The sequence below is a fragment of the Gadus morhua genome, chromosome 8 (genome assembly GCF_902167405.1).
Source record: "Gadus morhua chromosome 8, gadMor3.0, whole genome shotgun sequence".
Taxonomy (NCBI): Eukaryota; Metazoa; Chordata; class Actinopteri; order Gadiformes; family Gadidae; genus Gadus; species Gadus morhua.
Window position 1 is genome coordinate 22,479,482 of NC_044055.1, and position 24,345 is coordinate 22,503,826.

The 24,345-nt window shown below is 41.6% G+C and overlaps 2 non-coding genes and 1 pseudogene across 2 annotated transcripts; 1 reads left to right on the forward strand and 2 right to left on the reverse strand.

Annotated features, from left to right (window-relative positions):
• The first annotated feature begins 1,854 nt into the window (after positions 1-1,854).
• LOC115548681 (uncharacterized) lies at positions 1,855-23,446 on the forward strand (annotated as a pseudogene).
• On the reverse strand, positions 7,891-7,964 carry trnan-guu (transfer RNA asparagine (anticodon GUU)). The gene has a single exon. It is a non-coding gene; the product is annotated as a tRNA-Asn (tRNA).
• trnan-guu (transfer RNA asparagine (anticodon GUU)) lies at positions 9,064-9,137 on the reverse strand. Its single transcript has one exon. It is a non-coding gene; the product is annotated as a tRNA-Asn (tRNA).
• Positions 23,447-24,345: the final 899 nt, after the last annotated feature.

The following is a 24,345-nucleotide window of genomic DNA, read 5'->3' on the forward strand; positions in this document are numbered from 1 at the left end:
GACGCCGCAGACGCAACTTCCGGGTAGCCGGCTTGGTTTGGTTTGTTTGGTTTGGTTAGCAGGACGCTTAGCGTCGACCTGCTATCTCGGTTTGTATCTATTTTTCGGTATTTATATCTGTGACCTGTTCTGCATACTCTGTACTGTATTCGCTGTTTCCTCGCCGGAGCTCCGTCTGCATCAACCACGCTAAGAATGGATTGCGATTGTTCTTGCTCTGCCTTTCTCATTGATAAGATAGCTCTGTTTAAGAGACGTATTTCTCAGCTAGAGGATGAAAGGGTAGCGAGCGTAGAGAAAACAGATACTCCAGAAAGTATAGAGAAGAGTCCCGCCAGGCGGACTCGTGGAGCTAACGCTATCGTTAGCAGTGACTCCGTCAAGGCAATCCTGTCGGCAGCACCACTTGCGAGGCAGGTTGCGGTCAGTACCTTGCCTCGCAAGTCTTTTTCGGGGGTAGAAACGCTAGTCACAGGTGACTCTGTTACACGTAAAGTTAGGCTACACTCGCCAGCGACAGTTATTTGCCTACCTGGGGCCAGGGCTCCCGACATTGAAGCTAAACTTAGGGTGCTGACATGCGGTCAGACCTCATACGGAGTTAGATTAGATGCACCAAACACCGACACTAGTTACGACAACATTGTAGTTCATGTCGGCACACGACGCTGAAGTTGGCATCCGATTCGCAGCATCCGATTCGGCTTGAAAACCACTTAGAATCTTCAAATCGGTCCTGATTGAAAACCACTATGTATAGCCTCACTGTGATAATTCAGTCCAGATTTGAAGAGTCTAGGTGTAGTGGTTTTTAATCAGGATCAGTTCTAATGCGGTCTGGGCCCCTAAAAAGCATTAAAATGTGCCTTTATTGCATTTTCACAAATAGGGTAAAGGTTTCACAAATCTGAAACTATGTTTTACATAATGTATAGCCTCACTGTGATAATTTAGTCTAGATTTGAAGAGTCTAGGTGTAGTGGTTTTCAATCAGGACCCGTTCTAATGCAGTCTGTACCCCTAAAAAGCATTAAAATTAGCCTGTATTGCATTTTCACTGGGGATGTCCGATATTGGCTTTTTTGCCGATATCCGATATGCGATATTGTCCAACTCTAAATTTTCGATTCCGATATCAGCCGATACCGATGTCGATATTTGGGTTATTTTTCCTCAAACCTAATTTAGGTAACATTACATATCTCCTGTTGTGGAATGAACACAACATGCTTAATGTTATTATGATGCCCCACTGGATGCATTCTTGAATGCAACAAGGCTTTCCAAATGTTAACATTGTCTGTGCAAAATAAGAAAAATACTTCAACTTAATTTAAGGGAAAAGTGCCATGTTTATTTTTATTTTTTTAATGGTCTCAGACAACAGTTTGGATTACACTCTCCCTGAGATAATCTTGACAATGCCCACAACAAATAGGGCAAACTTGACTTCACAAATGATAAAACATTGTACCTGAACAACTATGTGCAACACAGCAGTATGTTTCTTTAACTAAAACTCAATAACCTTAATTGAATAAATGCACAAATATGAGTCAATTACAATGTGCACTGTACTGCACAATTTTGAAAACATTTATTTGAGCTATAAATAATAAAAAAAAAAAAAAAAAAAAATCGTTTTTAAGGCAAAGAAAATCCGATACCGATATTGACAGATATTACATTTTTATGCTAATATCGGGCCGATAATATCGGTGGGCCGATAATATCGGACATCTCTAATTTCACAAATAGAAAAAAGGTTTCACAAATCTGTTACTATGTTTATTATAATGTATAGCCTCACTGTGATAATTTAGTCCAGATTTGAAGAGTCTAGGTGTAGTGGTTTTCAATCAGGACCGATTTAAAGTGGACCAGCTGCTGAATCGGATGCTGCGAATCGGATGCCAACTTCAGCGTCGTTGTCGGCACCAACGATGCTAGGACAAGACAAACTGAGTTCACAAAAAGCAACATAGCTAGGCTTTGTGACTTCGCCAGAAAGATGTGTCGGCATCGATTAATTCTCTCCGGCCCTCTACCCGATAAGGGTAATGATGAGCGTTATAGTAGACTATTGTCTCTAAATCGCTGGCTGGCCCTATATAGCTCAGAGCAGGGCTTTGGTTTCATAGATAACTGGCCCTCCCTGTGGGGTCGCCCTGGTGTGCTCATGAGAGACGGCCTACACCCTACTGGGTTAGGTGCCTCAATTATGTCAAAAAACATAGATAGATGATCTTAGTCAGGCGTGACTCATCCACTCACAGCACGCTGGGCTGCAGGAGTTTAGTAAACCTGCTAGCAACATGATAGTCTACGTTGCAGAGTCTAGAACAGAGTCTAGAACAGCAGATGGGTTAGCTGAACCAGGATCTATTGCACCAATTGTTTCAGAGCTGAGTGTTAACCGGACTCCCTCTGTAACTAACGCTGTACCTATATGTGCGGTGGTGCAAAACTGCATGTCAAACGGCATGTCAAATCGCATGGTAAATCGCATGACGCATCGCATGAAATTAACGCTGTACCTATATGTACAGTCGTGCAAAATCGCATGTTAACTCGCATGACAGAGCTGAGTGTTAACCACACTCCCTCTGAAATGAACGCTGTACCTAGTACAGGCGTGCAAAATCGCATGGCAAATCGCATGATAAACCGCATGTCAAATCAAATACTAACAACTAACCGGACTCCCCCTGAAATTAACACTGTACCTATATGTACGGTGGTGCGGCCCTGCTCTGTCTCGAGGTGTAAAACCCGCAGGCGAGCGCCGCGACCAGTATGTCCAACTCTGGCGATCCCACTGATCGCCTCAGAGCTGAGTGTTAACCAGACTCCCTCTGAAAATAACGCTGTACCTATATGTACGGTGGTGCGGCCTCGCGCTGTCTCGAGGTGTAAAACCCGCAGACGAGGGCCGCAACCAGTATGTCGAAACCGCAGTATCCCCTTGACCGCTTCAGAGCTGAGTGTTAACCGGACTCCCTCTGAAAATAATAAAAAGGAAGCACTCAGAATAGGGTTCATGAACATAAGGTCGCTTTCATCGAAGGCGCTCTTGGTCCATGATCTAATCATTGATAAAAAGATTGACATACTGGGGCTTTGTGAAACCTGGTTAAAACCAGATGAGTTTCTAGCCCTAAACTAAGCTACTCCACCCCATTACGTTAGCACCCAAGTATCTAGAGAAGTTAAGAAAGGTGGTGGAGTAGCCCTGATATCTAATTCTAACTTTAATTTAAAGCCAAAGAATAGATATATTTTCAGATCCTTCGAGTTGCTAGCGCTCTGAACCTCAGCTCCCAGAGAAGCAAAACGAGTTCCAGACTCTTTTGTTTTAGCTGTAGTATACCGTCCCCCAGGACCGTATTCAGTTTTTCTCGATGAGTTTTCTGACTTTGCAGCTGATCTGGCTACATACTCAGACAATGTTTTGCTTATTGGGGATTTCAACATTCACGTGAATAACCCGTCTGATGCCCTCACAAGGGCGTTTCTGTCCATTACAGATACGCTTTGCTTCAAACAGCTCGTCCAGCACCCAACCCACATCGGTGGAAACACGCTGGATCTCGTTCTGACCCGCGGTGTAGACATTTCACAGCTAGTGGTCTCTTCCTACACCTCAGCTTTATCAGACCATTTTTTGCTCACTTTCCAGGTGGTGGTATCCTGCCCCTGCGACGATCAACAAGCTACTTTCAGCTGTCGCCGCATCACACCTGCAACCATTACAGCTATGGCAGATAAGTTAACTAGTTCACTTGCACCTCTCTAACTATAGTGGTTCTGTGGAGTGTCTTACTGATGACCTCAACATTGCCCTGTCTGTTGCCATTGATTCAGTTGCTCCGCACGTAACTAAAAAACCAACATTGAAAAAACCAGCTCCTTGGTTTAATGCAGAAACGCGCATTTTGAAGCGAAACTGCAGGATCCTTGAACGTAAATGGTGCTCGGCTAAACTTGAGGTCTTTCATCTTGCTTGGCATAATAGTCTGATCACCTATTAGGGTGCGCTGACTATTGCCAGGAACGCCTACTATTCTAGTATCATTAATTTGAATAGAAATAATCCTAAATTTCTTTTTGACACGGTGAGGAGTCTCACTCAGAAACAGAATCAGACCGTAGGCTGCTCGATCGTGGCAGGTGAATTCATGGATTTCTTTGAGAATAAGATTCAATCAATTAGAGAGGAAATTGATGCTTGCCGTGCGGCTAATCCTACACATCCTGTGGGGCAGGATGGGGTTCTCCCAAGTAGGATGGTGAACTCTGACGCAACTCTTTTGGAGTTTAAGGCAATTTCTTTGGTGGAACTTGAAAGGGTGATAAAGGCCTCAAAGCCAACAACTTGTATGTTGGATCCTCTCCCTTCCAGGGTTCTTAAGGAACTTCTTCCAACGGTGGGGCCTGTTATCCTCTCGCTTATGAATCTTTCATTTTCAACGGGAATTGTTCCCTCCAATTTCAAGGCTGCGGTGTTAAAACCGCTACTCAAAAAGCCTGGCCTAGATCCTGAATTAATCAGGAACTATCGGCCTATATCGAATCTGCCCTTCCTGTCCAAGGTGCAGGAAAGGATTGTAGCGAAGCAAATTGTTGATTATCTGACCAGGAATAATCTCTTCGAACCTTTCCAGTCGGGGTTCAGGAATTTCCACTCAACTGAAACTGCTATTACAAGAGTTGTAAATGACATCCTTTTAGCTTTGGATAAAAATACAAGCACAATGCTTGTGCTGCTGGACCTGAGCGCTGCGTTTGATACAATCGACCACAGCACTCTTCTTCACCGTCTTGAACACTATGTTGGTTTCGGGGGTACGGCTCTTGGTTGGCGTGAATCGTACCTCACCGATAGAACCCAATTTGTGCTTCATGAGGGTGCAGAATCAAAGCGTGGTAAATTGCGCTTTGGCGTACCACAAGGGTCGGTTCTTGATCCATTACTTTTTGCAATTTATATGCTTCCCCTGGGTGACGTTATCCGCAGCTTCGGAATTAGTTTCCATTGCTATGCGGATGACACCCAGCTCTACATTCCTGTAGATTCCGGGGACTCGGGCCAGATTCAAAGGGTTGAGTCCTGTCTAGCTGCTGTGAAGGGCTGGATGTCACAAAACTTCCTACAGCTTAATACTGGGAAAACAGAGCTGATGATTATCGGCTCGAAGCGGGACCGGGAAAAGTTTGAGGATGTCTCTCTGTGGTTGGATGGCTTCGCCATCCCACAGAGTGCATCCGTCAAAAATCTTGGTGTCCTGTTTGACCCTCACCTATGCTTTGACCAACATATAAGAAGTATAACTAGAATTGCCTTTTTCCATCTGAGAAACATTGCAAGAATCAGACCAATGTTATCCGCAGTGGATGCGGAGACACTGATTCATGCATTTGTTTCGTCAAGACTGGACTATTGCAATGCATTGTTCTTGGGATTACCGAACTCTACCACAAAAAGTCTACAGCTGGTACACAATGCGGCAGCTAGACTGCTGACCAGAACGAGAAAGTTTGATCATATTACACCTATTCTCGCCTCTCTACACTGGCTACCAATAACTTTCAGATCAGACTTTAAGGTGCTATTGTTAACCTATAAAGCCTTGCATGGATTATCTCCATCGTACTTGAAGGACCTGGGGTCTCATTTATAACCGTTGCGTACGCACAAAACGGGGCTGAAATTGGCGTACGTGACTTTTCACGCCAAGGTTGTGATCTATAAAAAACCAACTTGACGGGAAAATGTGCGCAGCCCTAAGCAAACTCTGACCCATGCGTACGCATGGTTTGGAGGAAAAGGAGAATTGGCGACGCAGACGGTGTGGTGGTGAACTGAAGTCAGACCGAAGAATTGCAGAGTGAGAAGAACGATTATGTTTTATCATCGCCCTTCATCAATTTAATTTCAACCCGTATCATGCGTTAAATCCTAATCAGAATAATTTAAGTCCACTGCGTTATTTCTCAGTTATAACTCCAGAAATATCTCCTTAGAATAGAAATAAAAAGAAATTCCCTATATTAAATCCCGTCAATCCATACTGTCCACTGACGGCGCGACTGCATGGAATAAAGCATCTGTCCAACATGTGTCAATAACATAATATTTTTATGTGACACTGTAAACACATGATCGAATGTCAATTAAATCCCAAGTGTGAAAAACCAAGCCACACTCATCACAATCGTTGTCCGTTACTCTTGATGCTTTTCATGACAAATCAGGCATTAAAAAGGGGTTATGTTCAAGAACATTTTACGTGGGTAATTACAAACTGATTATCCAAGGCGTTCTCGTCAGTCTTATTACCGTAACCCTATAAATACAGAGGTGAGCGCCGTGGTAATGCTGCACCATATGGCACTTCTGGCGGACCATGCAAATGGCAGGATTCGGAGGGAGAGGGTATTTAGGGACCATAACGATTTATTGGTAGGCTAGATAAAAATATGTAACTATGTCAGACCACTTCTTTTTTTAATTCTGGGACAGTGCGCTCCGTGCTACTGACAGAGTTCACTGCTGCAGCAACATGTTGCCACTCACTCTGCTTTTTGTTGTTGGCGATCCCAATCCCGTGACCGCCGAACAAAACTACCTTTCGGGCCTCCATCTCACCCACAAGTGTCTCCACTTCACCCTCCGTGAAATTTCGCTTTTTTGATTTTCTCAGTACCTCTGCCATTGTTTCCAACAAGACATAATACCGGCATCTGAGTCTGTTTTATATGCAGATCGCATTCATGAGGTCATTTGCATTGACCATTTATGGTTAAAAAGGGGCGTGTAGAGGGCGGAACGTGAAGCTGATTCAGCTGCGCACAATTGTTGTCAGTATGTGATTTATAAAGCAAAGATTGCGTACAGGTGTGCGTACGCAGTGTTTTATAAATCTGAATATTTTTTGGCGCACGCAAAACTTGGCTTCTGGGCGTACGCACATTTTTAGTAACGATCCTACGCACAGTTTTATAAATGAGACCCCTGATCATTCCTTATAGTCCTTCTCGGTCTCTCCGGTCTTCGGGAGCTGGCCTTCTTTCACTGCCGAAGGTTAAAAAGAAGTCCGCTGGACAGAGAGCGTTTGCCTATCGAGCCCCTTTTTTATGGAATAGGCTGCCATCAACGATCAGGGAAGCTGACTCTGTGGAGCTATTCAAAGGGAAGCTCAAAACGCACCTCTACAATCTTGCATTTGGAGTGTGAAAACAACTGATGCGAGAGTGAAGACTACTCTGTTTGCTTGTGCTTTTCTTATTACATTATACATTCCCACTATGTACTTTTCCGTTCTAATTCACTATTCTGTCTGTTCTAGCGTGTTGCGGGTACTGGACTGGATGCCTGGACTCTCCTCATGGATAACCGGCCAGAACCCCATCACCATTTTAATATGATGTGCATGTATTTACCTGTATGTCAATTGTGGCACCCATTGCACTCCTGACCATCCCTGGAAGAAGGGATCCCCTACACTGCGTTTCTTCTCAAGATTTCTTCCTTGCTGATTCAAGGGAGTTTTTTTCTTGCCCGTGTGGGGGCATGGGTAAAGGGGGGTGTCACAAATATTTGGCCTGTTAAGCCCTTTGAGACTGTAATGGTGATTAAGGGCTATACAAATAAAATTGAATTGAATTGAATCTAAGCTTCTAAATACTTCCAATTCCTAGATGGCACTTTAGCCAGCTAGCTCTTCTTCCAGACACTCCGTACTCAAGTCAACGGAAGTAATTGGTTGGACGGGAAATGACAGAGCAGTTCTATCAAATCTACTCTTGGAAACAGAGTTGATTATTTTCACTTAACAAAGGTTAATGGTATGGGCTGATGCTTGACCTGGTGTTCAGAAAATTTCAGCTCGTCCCTGGGTGGGCTTGAACCACCAACCTTTCGTTTAACAGTCGAACGCGCTAACCAATTACGCCACAGAAAGCTATGTCTATATTCACATGAGTCTTGTAGAAACCAGAACATGTCTGCATGTCAGCTATGGCTAAGTTTGCGACAAATCAATCTCACTCAACCATTGAAACGGTCACTGGCAATGAGATCGTATTATACCCTGGTATGCTAGATAACCATCTAAGGAGAATAACCATGCTTTCAAAGTCATGTTATATTGCTTATTCGTCCTTTCAAATTATCAAGACTTTTATGGTTTGCCGCCACAAACCGTAGTTGTAGCTTATTTTCATTCTGTCTAGCTGACTCCATATCAATGCAAAATGTGTGGCTCGACAAAGTAATCTGCTGACTGGCTGACATTTAGTGTGGCTCTATGATCGAGCAGAACCAAGTGCGACTCCTTTTCCTTTCTGAGAACATTCCACCAGATGGGCTAGGTTAAAGGAACATATCCCCCAACGTGGGGCTCGAACCCACTACCCAGAGATTTAGAGTCTCATGCTCTACCGACTGAGCTAGCCGGGCTTACAATTGGCAGTAACAGACAACATTCAAAAAAAAAAAAAAACTCTGCGTTTAATCGCCTCGACATTGATGTCTTCAAATGCTGATAGAAAGCAGCGTATTTCATTCCCCACTGATAAATAACATGTGATTTAAATTCTAGGGCCTCCTCCCTCTCAGTCCCCCCTGAATAATCTCCATTCAACGCTTAACCTCATCTCTGAGCGTATGTAATCTCCTGGGATCTGAAAAGGGGACATGGGGGGAGCTACCCTTAAGAACAAGCTTTCCTCTCCCTGTGCCCTCTTAAATGTTGTGTTGGGAAAAAAAGATAGCAAAATATGGCTTTCAAGAAAAAAACTATTTCCATGTTATGATCGCAAGTCAAGGTGAAATGGAACATATCTAAGCTCCTAAATACTTCCAATTCCTAGGAACTTACTTCAGCCAGCTAGCTCTTCTTCCAGACACTCCGTACTGAAGTCAACGGAAGTAAATGGTTGGACGGGAAATGACAGAGCAGTTCTATCAAATCTATTTTTGGAAACACATTCGATTTTTTCACTCAACGAAGGTTAAAGGTTTGGGCTGATGCTTGACCTGGTGGTCAACTAAAATCGGCTCGTCCCTGGGTGTGCTTGAACCACCAAGCTTTGGATTAACAGTCCAACGCGCTAACCAATTGCGCCACAGAGACCTATGCATTAAATCACGCGTGTCTTGAAAAAAAATAATACACCCAAAAAAAACCTGTGCGTTAAATCGCCTCAGGATTGATGCCTTCAAATGTTGATAGAAAGTATCAGTCTTTCATTCATTCCCCACCGATAAGTCACACACTCCTTTCAACCCTTAACCTTAGGGGAGCCCCCCTTAAGAAGAAGCTTTCCTCTCCCTGTGGCCCCCTTAAATGTTAATTGGCGAAAAAAGATAGCAAAATATGGCTTTTAAGAAAAAAACTATTTCCATGTTATGATCGTAGGACAAGGTGAAATGGATCATATCTAAGCTCCTAAATACTTCCAATTCCTAGAAAGCACTTTAGCCACATAGGGCCAAAAAAAAAAAAGTTTGGTTCCTGTTGGTTGTCAGTTGAGGTCATGGGTAGGCAGGGAATTTATTTTATTTTTTTATTTTATTTTTTCCAGCGGCAGCGAATGATAGGTAGGTTGTTTTCATTTAAAAACAAGAAAATTCGCTCTTCCTTGTGCGGAATGAAGAGGTGCTGTACCAAAACGAAATTATAGTTTGCATCAAAAAAAAAAAAAGCTAAAGCTCATAAATGATTTGGGTCGCACATAAATTGACAGGGTCGGTCGGAAACCGGAACCAAACAATTATTTTTTTTAGGCCTTATACACACACTCAGCAACCCAAATTATGTTTCCATGCTCTAGGTGTGACAAACTATGGCAGTGATGTATATTGCACGTTGGTAGGTATGGCAAAGTACGGGATTTCCCCTGCTGTTACTCAAACCTAAATTGTACTATAGGTACGATTAAAGGGCTGATGCAATTGATTAAAAACAAATGTTGGATGGGGCACTAATAACGATATTGGAGCGGTGTGTCCCTATATGTCATAGATTGGGTTAACAATTTTGGAGTTTATTGCTTGTTACCTTGTTTCCTTTTATACTGTTTCTGTTGTTCAAAATGTTAGCTGTTCACAGACAGTAGCTTAAGACATCTAATGATACATTTTCTCATATTGAACAATGTTAGAATTCAATGAAAGCACCATGCAGGTCTTCAGTGGCCCCTCCAGCAGTGGAAAGCAGTCAGAATAAGCCACAACTACATAGTCATTGCAAGGGCGTTTGAAAAAAAGATTTTTATTTAAATTGTTCCAATGTTGTTTAACCTCATGTGTTATCATTGTCGTTTTTCCCTCAAAGTATTATTTTTTCAAATGATACTACCTAATACCAATACTACAATTGTGTAGTAGCCTTTCAATCTATTTGCGTATTCACTGAAGTGCTGCTTGACTTTACCCATACCTCCCGATGCGGTCGATGTAATCGCTCGTAGCACTGAGAGTGTGTTGGGAGAAGGGCTGATTTCATCTGAGCTTTTAATCTTCTGACACAGAGCATCAAAGGTGAAAGCTGTGTTACATTTACTTAGACACCACTCACCAGTAGCCAACCACCATCATACTTACTCATTTTACATCACATTGTAATATTGGAACGGTCCTTCTATACAAAATAGGAGGACTTTTAAGAAAAAAATAATTATTTATTTATTTTTTCCACAATGTCTTGTTTTTTTAAACGATTTATGATGACTATATGCTCTGTAAGGTGACCTTGGGTGTCTCGAAAGGCGCCTCTAAATTAAATGTATTATTATTATTATTATTAAATACTAAGTAGAATTAGGAAAGAAGGAAGAAAGTTTGAGTGCTGTTCTCTATGGTTGGGTCAGTGTAGGGCACTTTTATATTGTTATAAGCGTGTATTAGTATTAAACTTAGCTGATAACTAGGGTGTGTTGCAGTGGTGGCCGCACAAGCATGTCTAACATTCAGGGTCAAATCTTGCCACTGGTTTTGGATTTGTCAAAACAATGGGCTCGCGGCTGCCCGTGCTTCTCCTGGAAGTGGCTTAGGACAACACTGCCGGACTGGATGATTAAACCATCCCAACCGTCTCTCCTGGCTTCACTAAAACATAGATAGAATGTTAGCAATATAATTTGTCAAAATGACTTTGTTGTCAGCACACCATTTCTGCCAAATAGCATTTAGCATTAGCGAACAGGCCAACAGCGGTTCAGGGCTTAGACCATCAGGATGCCCTGCATTATCATCACCCTCATCCTCATCACAGGTGCAATGTGCAAGTCTCTGCTGTGGCTACAACAGAGATAGGATGACCAATGCTGTGAAAGATGACCTACTTTGGAGTAGACAGCTTACTCCTTGAGTGGGTTATTATTTACACTGCACTAACATGGCCATCCGAGTTACAACGGCAGCCTGGTGCATGCCTCCCTTTGATCTTTGACCTACCCTCCTGGCTCAATATCTTGATATACATATATGAATATACATAAATCTACCACCATGCAGTAGAAATTGTTTGTAAACATAATTTCATATTTTTCAGATTGCATTCATGAAACAAAGGATTCAGTGACATTACTCTTGCAGTGATGACTTGTCATATTTTTGTTCTGACAGTTCAATTTGCGGCTCTTTCTACTCGAGATCACCCCTGATGATTGTCAATGGAAAAATATTAAAGTTTCTGCTCCAGGAAAAGCCATCCATATACTTCTCCTAAAAACACATTATTGGCTGAATATAAGTATCTTGAATCTGCTGCTTTGTCAATTTGTTATATACGATATATCACAAACAAAAACATTTTGTAAGTGCTATTTTTTGCAACCTTTTCAGGAGGTTCATGCAAACCATTCTGAAAAGCTTGGGCTTGGATAACAAATCAATTGATCCCCTAAGCTATGTTTGGATACACACTGCAATAACACCAACATCAGCAGGACATTCACGCCGTACGTTCTGTTCTACTGTTCCTGCAGATAGAGCAATGTATGTGGACGTTTTGTTTACTTCAGTGAGAGCATCTGGGCTGGCTGGGCATCAAAGTCTAAGGCCAAAGTAAATGAAACTAGCTGCAGCGCAGGCTGCTAGCCTACTGCTGGGGGCATTTCATTGAAAAGTTTCCCTCAAACATGATCCCAGCTAGCGATGACCTTGGTGTGGCAGGGAGCACAGCAGCATCTCTATTTTAGATACTAGAGAGAAGGCAACGACAAACCCTTTCCACAGCAGATCACAATTACTTGGACTGCTTCCAAGTCACCACAGGGTCCATTAGAAGAAGCCAAGGGTTCATTTGTGTGCCAAGATGCTGACCCTGGGATCTCTTCAACCAGGCTAAAAGTGAGTCCCAACTATCAGATTATCCCCTGACAGCATTAATTTATAGATTCTCATTTGGGGGTTGGTTGATTAAGAAAATACAGACTGCCAAGGTATCACATGTATCTCATAATGGGTGAATTGAACAATCTACAACAATACAAATGAGTGTTTTAGGGAGCTTGAGTATATGGGCATGATATAATATGTGCATATGTGACAATTAATAACATAAACATACACATTATTAACATTCTTCTTCTCCTTTTATTCTTCTTTTTCTAAATGATAAAATATAGAATGGAATTGGGGCCAACACTCTTGAGTCTTTCTTAATGGCAATCCAACAGTTGCAATAAAACCTCAATGCGTCAAATATTTGTGTGGCAAAAAAGCTTTTAGTTGACATTTCCTTCGGTAGATATGGAAATCGCTAAAATATGTTTTACCTGTGTGTGCATATATGTGTGCGTACATGTGTGTGTGTGTGTGTGTGTGTGTGTGTGTGTGTGTGTGCGCGTGTGTGTGTGTAGGCTTGTGAATGCTTGTGTATTTAACTTCATGACGTTTCCCTTGCAGCGAGCAAGGCTGGTGCACTTTCATGACACTGTTGTTGTTCTGTAACACACCCTGCTAGGCTCCAGCCCATATGATGGTTCAGATCATGTGATGGATTCCTGCTGCAGTGTCTGACAGGCTGGGCGGAGTGCATTGTAATTGGAATCCGTCGTTGTTCAGCCGCAGCAGGTGAGGAGAGGGCATACTATGGACGGGCTGAGAGTGAGACGAGTGTCCGACAGCTGAAGCCTCCTGTCTGAGACACTTCCACTCTCAGAGTGACGTGATGCATGGCTTGTCAGAGAAGCCCAAGGATCGGGAATAACAACCACAACAACGACTTGTATGTGCTCTGGCACACTGAAACCTTCACGTCAATACTAATTAATTTCACCCCAATATTGCGTGATTAGGCTTTATTCAACAGGCTGCCTGGTTCGAACGGTTAGCAGCTGCGAAGAGGAAATTGATAGATGTTCACAAGATCAGAATAAAGAAATAAAGGTCATGTCGTTGGTTTTCTTCTTCTGATCCATTTCTTCAGAAAATACTTCGATTAAATGACCAAGGTAAATAAAAAGAAAAGCCTCCCCTCCCTTGACCCGCTATCCCCGTCTTGTCTCTTGTCCCTTTTATTTGTTTCCTGACAGTATGATACTGTTTTTGAGATGACAGCAGGTGAGGCAGTGTTTGTCCCCCAAAAAGTTTGACAGGTACAATATTTGTAACAGTGTTTGACACTCAAATGCTGAATTCATTCTTCAAGACCCAAGAACAGCAACAAGAATCCTTATAGAGAATATTTTACTTAATGCTGGTTATTTTGCATATATCGCATACTATAGTATGTTTAATACCTGTCTGACTGACCTTTGGTTTTTTACTTCCAAGAAAGACTTCTTGACCCCGCTATAGTGTTTATCTTTTCAGTAAATCGAGTAAAAAGATTAGTACGAGTTTACTCCCAAGCCAATATTGCCATGAGTGTATTCGAACAACAAACCCATTTAACTTTCTGCAGGACCACTGTATGTTCCCATTGGCTGGCGAGAGAGACTTCCTACTTGGCTATGCTCATTGGACTGACCTTTCAGTCTCCGCTGATCAGTTCAGTCTGTGTGGGTGTCTCTGCTGCAGTCAGGTCTAACATTAATACTGTAGCATCACAAAGAAACAGGCCCCCTCCCACATTGTTGTTATTCATCCATCCAGCTTTCCTCGACGGTTTCAACATAGAGGCTTCCTTGTGTTGTTGCTGCCACTGCATTTACAGAGATGTCCTTCAACGTTTTTGCCTGGGGATCTTTTTGTATCTCTTATTTGTTTTTTCTCCGTCTTTTCCCATAGCAGCTAAAATGTAAGTGTTTCAGATGACGGGTGATAACATTGCTTTGAGACGTTAGGGCACCAACCCTGTCACTTTTATCTACTCTTTATCCCCCCCCTGAATTAACCCGTACTATAATAAAAGCCTTGCCGCTTTTAGTAATTATGAAAGGCTTGAGGTTCTTAAAGGCATTTGCATCGTGAGACTGAAAACTGCAATTGCTCTCATTCAGTCACACGGATAACAAACTGTTCGGTAGTTGCAGAGGAACACAGTGATTTGCACATCACTGCTGTCAGGTTGCTGCCACTTGGACCTTGCTTGCTGCATCAAATTCTCCATATTTGCTTTCATCTCTGTGACACCGCTGTCATCACCTTGTTTCAGCTATTGAATCCCGTACATCATTCTTAAGTCACAGGACTTATTTATATATATATTGCAGGGATTCTTGAAAATATAACAATCCATTCTGTCCAATTAAGTGACTGTAGGATTCCAAATGTGTTCAATATCCAGCTCAATACAATAAGAATATAAGACAATTAAATCATTAAAATAACATTAGAATATCAATTCAAATCACTTTACATAAATGAATATTCAAGTTATTAAGTATTTACCTACATCTGAGTGGAGGCAATTGTGGCACAAGAGCTCACTGCACCAGATCGGTGAATCAGTTCTACAGGTGGCAATGACCACCTTTACATTTTTGCGGGGAGGTTGAGGTTTATTTTTTCACTCATTTGAAAATCTTAAATGAAAAGTCCACGATTCGAGTGCATATACCCCAGCTTGAACAGCTGTCATCAGATACACCATACAGTTGCTGTGTTGGAGAAACACAGTAAAGCAAATGAGCAGGAAATGTCTTCATTTTCTCGATTTGGCCTACTGTCTATCTAGGACATTACTCATTGTAATTCTATTAATAATAAAACAACCATGGCATTATATTTTTCATAATGAAAATGTTGATTTTCGAGGTATGCCAAGGTCAAGGTATGTCAAACCAGTGAAAACCATGAAAACCAGTTCCAAGGTTTGGATAATCACTACTATTATACTATTTACATTTTCGTGTATTGTTTCAAATGCTCACGGCATCAAAGTGTTCCTAGCTGCTGGACTGCTTAGATGTCTTTGTGCTTCCTGGGCATAATGGTCACAGCACTTCTAACACTTGGAGATAATGCACACACCGTAGCCATCTTTGGCCAGACACTGGGTTTGGCGATTGCTTTAGTTTGCATCATCAGCCCATCCTTCATCAGTTCTTGTTCCAGAAAAAAAGAATTAAGCAAAAACAGATAAAAACGCAAATTCTCTTTGCTTGATATTGCCTCATATCAAAGGCCATCAAAGTGACAAAGTCATATATTTTCACTTACCAATAATGGAAAGCAATTATCGGCCTACAGCTGTTAATATTCGAAGTCCCGAAGATACTCATTAAAATAAATAATATTCATTATGAGAAGGATTTCTGCATGTTAACAAAAGAGAGATGGTAAATATATGAACATCTTTTTTTGTAACCGCCTGCCATTAAGGTTCAATGGTTCAGCAGGGTTAGTATGGGGTTATCAAAGTGTGGACAGAACCTTACCTCAGGCCGGTAAGTCGTCTCGTCGCTCTAGCTCATTGTGCTGCTTCATCAAAGGTGCTTGCTGAGGTTGGCCAATATTGCCCACTTCTTAGTAGGGAAGAAGTCCTTGTAGTATGTGATCCTAGAGCGGTGTAGACACGTTCAGTCATCATGCTTTGTGACCAGATGGGCCTTTTTATTCCTCCTGCTGATAGTGTGGAGGTTAACTGTCTGCTAAGACTTTCAGATAAGGACCCAGGTGCAGACCATATGCATTGAAAAAATATTTATTCATTTTCTTCAGGATTCAAGGGCAGACAGATCAAAAGTCAAACTTTAGAGTCAAAGATGTAGCGCACAAAAGATCCAGGCAAAGTTCCAACAGAAAAGGAAAAATCCGAAAACAGAAAATTACGAGGCAGAGAATCCAATGTTTACTGACAGAGCAGAAACAGGAAGAGGAAGAGCAGTGTATCTCACCAAACTTTCTGGTACAATCAGACAAAGATTGGGGGGCTGAACTTAAATATCAAAGGAAAACAAGTCATTGGCAGAGAGAAAACAATGGACAGGGGCCTCGTTTCCTGATAACGATTGATCTTCACTCGTACGATCATTCTCACGATGGATCTCTCGAACCATCGTGAATTTCTTTGGAGCGTTTCCCGAAACTCCTCTTAACATGAACGCACGTTCACTGCACTCACGACGTTCGTAGGACTGTAACTGTCCACTGACACGGTGCTGAAACGGGCTATGTAGGAGGGGGAGACGCAGGAATGTCACAGGAAAATGGGATTGAAAAGGGTTAAAATATCTCCCCATCAAGGCCAACAGCAGAGTAGTCTACGAAAAGAATAGACTGCAATACTATGAATGCTGAAGATATTAAAACACAATTGATTAGGCCTATGCCGACATATGTTTCAGTCCTAATCCTGAATGCACTGTGTGTACATTTTTTCACGGCATGTTCCCCCCTGAAATAATTCCGTATTACAAAAATCAAAAATAGCTTGTGTGACAACTATATTTATCTTAATGTGCTGATTTCTGAAACATGCTTGGCGCAGCAGAGAGAGCCACCTTATCTGATTCCACATAAGGTTTCATTGATTGGCACGCCGATCCAGTCTAGAATATTTGTAGACCATTCATTCATTATCATTCAAACGCAGAGGCTAGGCATTGACACACGGCTATTGCTGACCCAATTAGGAGAGCTTGGTCTAGATCCTGCCCATATTGTTAGGCAGGATGATGTAGGCTATAGGTCTTTTTACACTGTCTAGACACGGTCCAATAAATAGTGAACTCCATCACAGCATCACCGAAGTGCCTACAGTGTTTAATGCAAACAATCGCAACAAAAAACACTTGCAGAAATTCTCCGACACCCTCTGGTCTCAGCATGATTCATGTCTACAGTAGCCTATGTCTTCTGTCATTGATCAATATGAGGACATTTTAACCACAATGGTTGAATTAAAATCAGAGGGAGACAGCAAGTGCAGCTCTAAAGCGACCTCCCACACAAGAGCAATGGAATCATTTGATTTTATTATATGCCTTGTGACGTGGTGTTTGATTGGTACTTTTCAGCTGCGCATGTATTTTTGGATTTTTTAATTGCTGCAATAAATTATTTTGTTGTTCACTTCTAAAATTTCTCTATCTTTGCTGTTTAAATCTAACAGTAGTGTATGAGTAATAAATCAGCGGTAACCACTGTTTTTGGTTGCGAAATTGCGCCAGCTGGGCATTCCGTGGTATTGGATGTGTTTGAATAAAACACATCCAATACACGGAATGTCCACTGGTGACGCCACTGAGGCAATAGTAGGCTAACGATGCTCTTAGCGTCCTACGAGTACCCTGGAGCACTCGTTAGCTACGAGCGTTTTCACGACGTTCGTTACCAACGATGCTTTCGGGAAACGGTGTGAAAAATGTACGATGCTCGTACGACGCACTTCACGACCCAATTAGGCTAACGATGCTTTCGGGAAACTGGGCCCTGGAGTCCTCGTTAGCTAAGAGCGTTTTCACGACGTTCGTTATCAACGATGCTTTCGGGAAACGGTGTGAAAAATGTACGATGCTCGGATGACGCACTTCACGATCCACTTAGGCTAACGAAGATTTCGGGAAACTGGGCCAAGGTGTGGCAGACAGAGTCAGGTGTGGGCAGGGAGTGGCACAAGGCAGGTGAGGAAGGTGTTCAGTACAGAAACAAAAGCACATGGCAATGCAAACAAAAACATTAAATTCCAAAAAAAAAAACAGCAGGGCAGGCAGAGTCCATACAGAATACTAACATTGTCAGACTAAATATATTTCCAGCACTGTGAGAGCTGGCCCCCCTGGTGTGAGGAAGGATTTTGAATCAGGTTCTGCTGGTATTATTGAAAAATTAATGAATTATGTTATTTTACATATAACATAAATATCTTCCAAACGACAAAAAAAAACACTACAAAAATAGAAGAAAAAAAAGACAACAAAACACTTCATTTTGGATATAAATTATGTATACAGGTTTATATGCAAAATATGTATATGGTTCCATTTTACTGATAGATATGTTTAGACGTATTTAATTAACTTTGGGTCAGAGATGCATTATATTTTTTAATGCATAAAATGCTGCCACAAACCCGGTTCCTTGAACCAAAATGATTCTCTTCAAAACTCGTTCATATCGAATAGGATTGTTTTAAGTGAATATTATATTAACACCAAGAAAAATCATATTTCGTAGAGTCGAAAAGACTTAAGAGTTAGTGGATGGATTGATATATTGATATATTGATAATATATCAGTATATCAATCAATCCTGTAACTCTTTTTGGCTTTTACTTCCTCTCTTCCGTAATAGGAGCACTCATGTCGCTGTAACCTAAACCTTTCACCCTGCACCCTAACTATCACTGCAGCTTGGAGCCAGAGCCAGAGCCAGGGCTCCATCAATCACAACTCAAATCTTACCGTCACTTAATTGGACAGGATGTTAGAAATCAACATTCCATCTATCTTCACAACTCACAGCCTGATCTGACCCACTGTCCCAGCCACCCCCGTCCCCAAATGATTCAGTTGTCTGAACACATGAAAAAAAGACCTGGGATGAACAGTGGATTTCTTTTTAATCCTGCTTCATGCCAGTGGCCAGCATCAATAATTCCTCAGAACCTTTTCCCTTCACTGCAACAACAAGTCATTCCACAACGACGAAAACAGTACGATTTGGCTTCTGATCAGAACCATATGCGACTCAAGTACATGTAAAAGTCAATCTGTTAAAAAAAATCAAGCAGGTGTCCTCATTTAGATACTTGGGGGTTACAATATTAGACCATCAATTATCATGGAAAGCCCACATTGACCAGATTTGCAATAAGATAAAACATAGAATGTGGTTTCTCTGTAAAACTAATTTACGGTATAAGTACTCATTAACCTTTAACTTGGCATAAGAAGCAATTGCTGGATTCTGCGCAATAACATCATAATATCAATAAGGTATTCCTTGAGAGACATTTTACTTAGGCGAAGGATAAGGAAACTGAGGGTCTGAGGCTTATTAACTCCATTTTGCACAACTACGCAATCATTTCCCTTGTTTTTATCAGATCAGCCACGCCTGATTTTATCGGCCCCCAACAATTGACAAACTGATTTATCCATTGAAATGTTGGAAATCTATATATCTATTTAAGCGACTGAAATTGAAATTAACTGCCTTCCCTGTTCAACCCGTCCCTGCCTTTTATTACCCTTCTTGAATATGGCTCTTGATTGTAATTTTCCGCCCTTTAGTTTTGGTTTGCTTCTCTGTTGATTAAGTTCAAAGTGAGTGATCCTCTTTCGCTGAACACAAAATAACCTGCAGGTTCAGATAGGCTGAAGTGATACTTTTTTAAAAAGTTGGGCAGACTTTATCGCTTCACCCTTAGCAAGCATTTTGAACCAAACTCCCACTCAAAATATCACCCCTAATATGTGGAGAACCCCCACACCATCTACACAACCTACAGCTATGCTTGCTTTTCACAGAGGCTTTGACATAGGATAAACACAGGGGCTAATCAGCTGTTATTATCGGTCTGCTCTTTGTGTGTACTAGGGCAGGGGTAGTAGACTCTACTAGTGAAGATACATTACATTGAAGTAGTAGACCCATACATATTGTTATGAGGGACACCTGTGAAACTAGTTTTGAAATACAATATAATAAAAATAAAATGTTCAATTTCCTCTCCCTGGTTATTCTGAAACCTTCAGAGATCCCTCTGTGTTTCCACTTGTAAAGGCAGAGTCACAAGGCCCAGGCCATTCTAAATGTGCCAGGGAGTGCTTGGCCTCCGGTATTGCTGCTCAACCCGGTATCACGGGATTTCATGCTCATGCTCACGAGAACTTGAATCGTGTCCCAGAGCATGATTGTACAACTTTTTCCGTGCTACACGGAACGACATTCAAACCAATGAATTTCAATCTGAAGATTGTTTTCTTCTTCAGAAGGGGGAGGGGGCTTTGCAGTGCACCCTCTACGTAGTTATGGATACGTCAAAACAACATACAGCGGTAACGCAAAACTCCCGGAGCTCTATATCTATATAATATGTAAGGAATAATCACCGAGAGGCCGGGCAATAAACAGTTTGATATGCCTGGCTCGTGGACGGGTTACCGCCCGAGACGAAGTCGAGGGCGGTAACCTTCCGCGAGCCGGGCATATCAAATTGTTTATTGCCCTGCCTTGAGGTGATTATTCCGTTTATTCTACCTCGCGCCGGCCAACATAATAAAACAATTCATATACTTTAATAATTAGCCTTTTTCTCATTCGTATTGCATGCTTATTAAATGTATGCTCTGTTTAAGTTCATCTCCCTCGAAAAGTAGTTCCCTTTAGAACTACGGTGAATAACGTTAGCTCAACTGTAGGTAACGCGTTTCTATAGCAAGCACACAAGGTTGCAACTGATCACTAGTTTAACAACGTAGTTGTTACATTCGTATCAAGTCAGCTTTAATGACGATCGATCAAACATGCACTCCTTGGTTTATTTTTACAACGGACCTCATGTTTGAAATGTATGTGATAGAAAACGATACAAGCGGCGTATTGATCTACTGTGCTCAGTCAGCAGCAAGTAGAACCGACAAGTCAGCGGGCAATATGCCGGATTAATGCACCCCTCCCAGCCAATCAGAATCAAGCATTCTTAAATGAAGTAGAATAAAATATAATATTATATTATATAATAATAAATTATTTTATATAATATAATATAAAGGTATCTATATAATATAATATATGATATCACGAACAAAAGTGTGCGCCTCCGGATGATATTATTAATTGGGGGAAAGGAGCCGTGACATTGACTCTCTGATGTCCAGATTGATCCATGACATGGAGGAGAAAGGGATTGTTCTCCCTCCGGCGGGAGTACGGCAGCTCCGCCGGACTCCCTGCCAGGGAGGCAGTCACATGGCAAACTGACCTATGGATCTTTTTTTGTATGGAATCTCCCTGCTTCTGAAATGCACGAACATCTCCGCCCAGCGCTCGTCCGCTGGTCCACAAAATCGTAGCTATGGTCTGATTGGAGGGGGATGGGGAAGTGGAAGTACTTTCAGAAATGCATATCTCACTCAAAAAATCACGTACAGACTTATTTCAAAGTTTGTATGCGTGTGGGAGCACCAGAGACCCAAAATAACACCCCAAATCCCAGGAAAAGTGTTGTTTTCATAATATGTCATGTTATATGAAAACAATATTCTGAACAACCCCCAAACAAATTGATTCTAAATTCCTGTGATAGGAGCGGGACGCTGTGATGAGGAACAATAATGTACACCATGTATGCACCGTTCAGGTTGCAAACAAGTTCATGAGTTCAGTGTAAAGTGTAATTTACACAAAGTAGATGAGGATTTATTATCTTAATAGTGCACTTCAGTCATTTACTCAAAGAATAGCTCTGCTCCAAACCACAGCTCACTCGTTGCTACGACAATGTTGAGTTTGGCAACACACTTTATTGTTGCCACGCCCCAGTGGTGGTGGTGTTATTTATATGAGAGAGGGCATTTCAAATACTAAAATGATCAATTAGGAGCCCGACGCTCTCAAGGAAGTGATGCAGTGAGTAGGTGTCTTCTGTGTCAAGGACAGTAACAAGTAAGCTATAGACCTGCTAGACTGGCTTGCAAGATTTTGAGCTGAAGTTCTTCCCTGACCTACACCCTAGCCACCTAACATGGATATCTGAGAATCAGGCCTCTCTTTCATAGTGACAAAAAGTTATGAGCGAAATGCCCATTAACTTTAACTCATAAGGGGCATGGTTTCGGCTCCTTTTGACCTTTGAAACCCAGACTTGAAAAACCTGTCCGTGGTTTCGGGTTATGGTTAGGGTTAGGGTTAGGGTCCGGCTTTTTTCCAGAGACCCACAATTTTCCCAGAGCAATCCCAAGATGCACCCTGGTGAAGGCCTAATGCCAAGTTTCTATCTCTTGCCAACGAAGATTGACTTCTTCTTCATTTCTAGCAACGTTTTGTGTTTCCAATGCGTTTCAATGGAGCATTTGACATGCTGAGGATCAACATAGTTATACTACATTCTGGTGTGAGGCTGGGTTTAAGGGACTTGCTCTGGGACATGATTCTATGGATACATTTTCATGAGCATGAGCACAAAATCGTGTGATACCGGGTTGTGCCTCTGGCAGTGTTTTGGAGATGCGGCAATCCAAAGATCTCTGCACTTCCTTCAGAGGGCGAGATTTAGCTTTAACAGTTTATAGGGTCCCCTCTTAATACAGAACAAAGTTTGTGCTGCTTGCCCTAGTGCCATTCGGAGAGAACCCTGCAACCAACCAAATGCCCACTCCTCAGTGCCCTTCCTTGGGACCTCATTAATACACCCGTCAAGTGTGAAGGCGATCGGAGGAGGTGTTGTCGAGAAAGAATCTTCATAGTATAATAACCAATGTCTAAAAACTGATCGGCATAAATGAACAATTTCAATGATTTGATTTTTATAAAAAAGGTATTTTAAATTATAAACAATGCGTCATACTTACTATCAATTCCTATGTAAATGTTTTGTTGATGTTGTTCGGAACAATTTGAAAACCTCTGATGCAGTCTAATTTTTTAAAAACCTTAAAAGGTTAAATTATATATTTTGAATTGTGATGGAGCTATTGGTGGTAATAACAGGTGTGACTGATGGCCTCCCTCTAAAACCCTCTGGAAGCTGGTGTTATTAGCCAAAGCCATTGAAAAGAGCAGCAATGATTGCAGATCTAACACATTTTCTGTGTCTGTGCGATGCATCTGAATGTGTGTGTCTGTTTGTGAATACATCTGCATGTGTTTGTGTGAATCTGCGTATGTGTGAGTCTGTGAGCATCCGAATGTGTGTGTCAGTGTGTGTGCGTGTGTGTGTGTGCTTTCACGAATGTCTCTGTGTATTTATTAGCCAGTTTACAGGTCACATAATTGCCTTTGACACATGCCGTGCACATTCTCCCGCTCCGTCCAGTCTCTGTCTACAGGAGTCTGCTGCTGCACTGTGTGGTGGCCTGGTGGGCGGGGCTGTGCACCAGTAGTGCAGGTAGTAGAGTGGGTTGAGTTGAATCGGCACTAAAATGTCTCTTAGGTCCTAAGTCACTGCAGTAAAATGGTTGAAATTAGTGGTTTAAAAAGTGATCCAAAAAAAAGATGATGCATCATGAAGGAAAAAGATGTTCAAGTTCAGCACCAATACAAATAGAAACATCTTATTTCATAGTGTTAACCTTTGTGAAGCGTTACGTATGAAAACAATACTTAACGTTAAAAATATCTTGATAATGTCTGTAGCACACATGCTGTCAGCTATGCCCCTCTGCCTAATGCCTGTGTGTAGACTTTATCCAAACAAGCAACATTATGTTGTATTAATCTGATACGTCTAGTGTTTGATAATGTGACACTAGGTCTGGTATGTTTTGAAAATTTGAAATTTTTGTAAATCATGAGATCTTCTCACACTTTTGTGTGATACATATCTTGTTGAAAACATAAACTGCATCATGATTCCATAAGTTACGGAAGTTAATTTAGGGGATATTTCTTTAATTTTGATTTGATTACACAAAAATAACACCAAGAATGGTTAAAAAGACAGATTGCTAGATTAGGAGTTTATTGCCATTGGTTTTAAGAATCTCCTGGGATTGAAGCAATCACTCCAACACACTGAAATTTCAGCCTGTGATGTTCTCTTTTGGAGGGCCGTTAAATGGGACACTTTACTGGTATTTGGATTGTGTGAATGGCTTCAATGCAATTTGCAGAGCAGAGCAAAATGGAGCAGATAAGATACCTTGAAAAAAGTTTATATTTGTCCGGTTCTTTGAAACATAGAGGCCATCAATGCTAATTATCTCTTCTGACAATGTCAAACGCTCCATTAAGTTTTTTGTGGAAGACATTTAATATACAGTACACAAACTACGCACAGTAT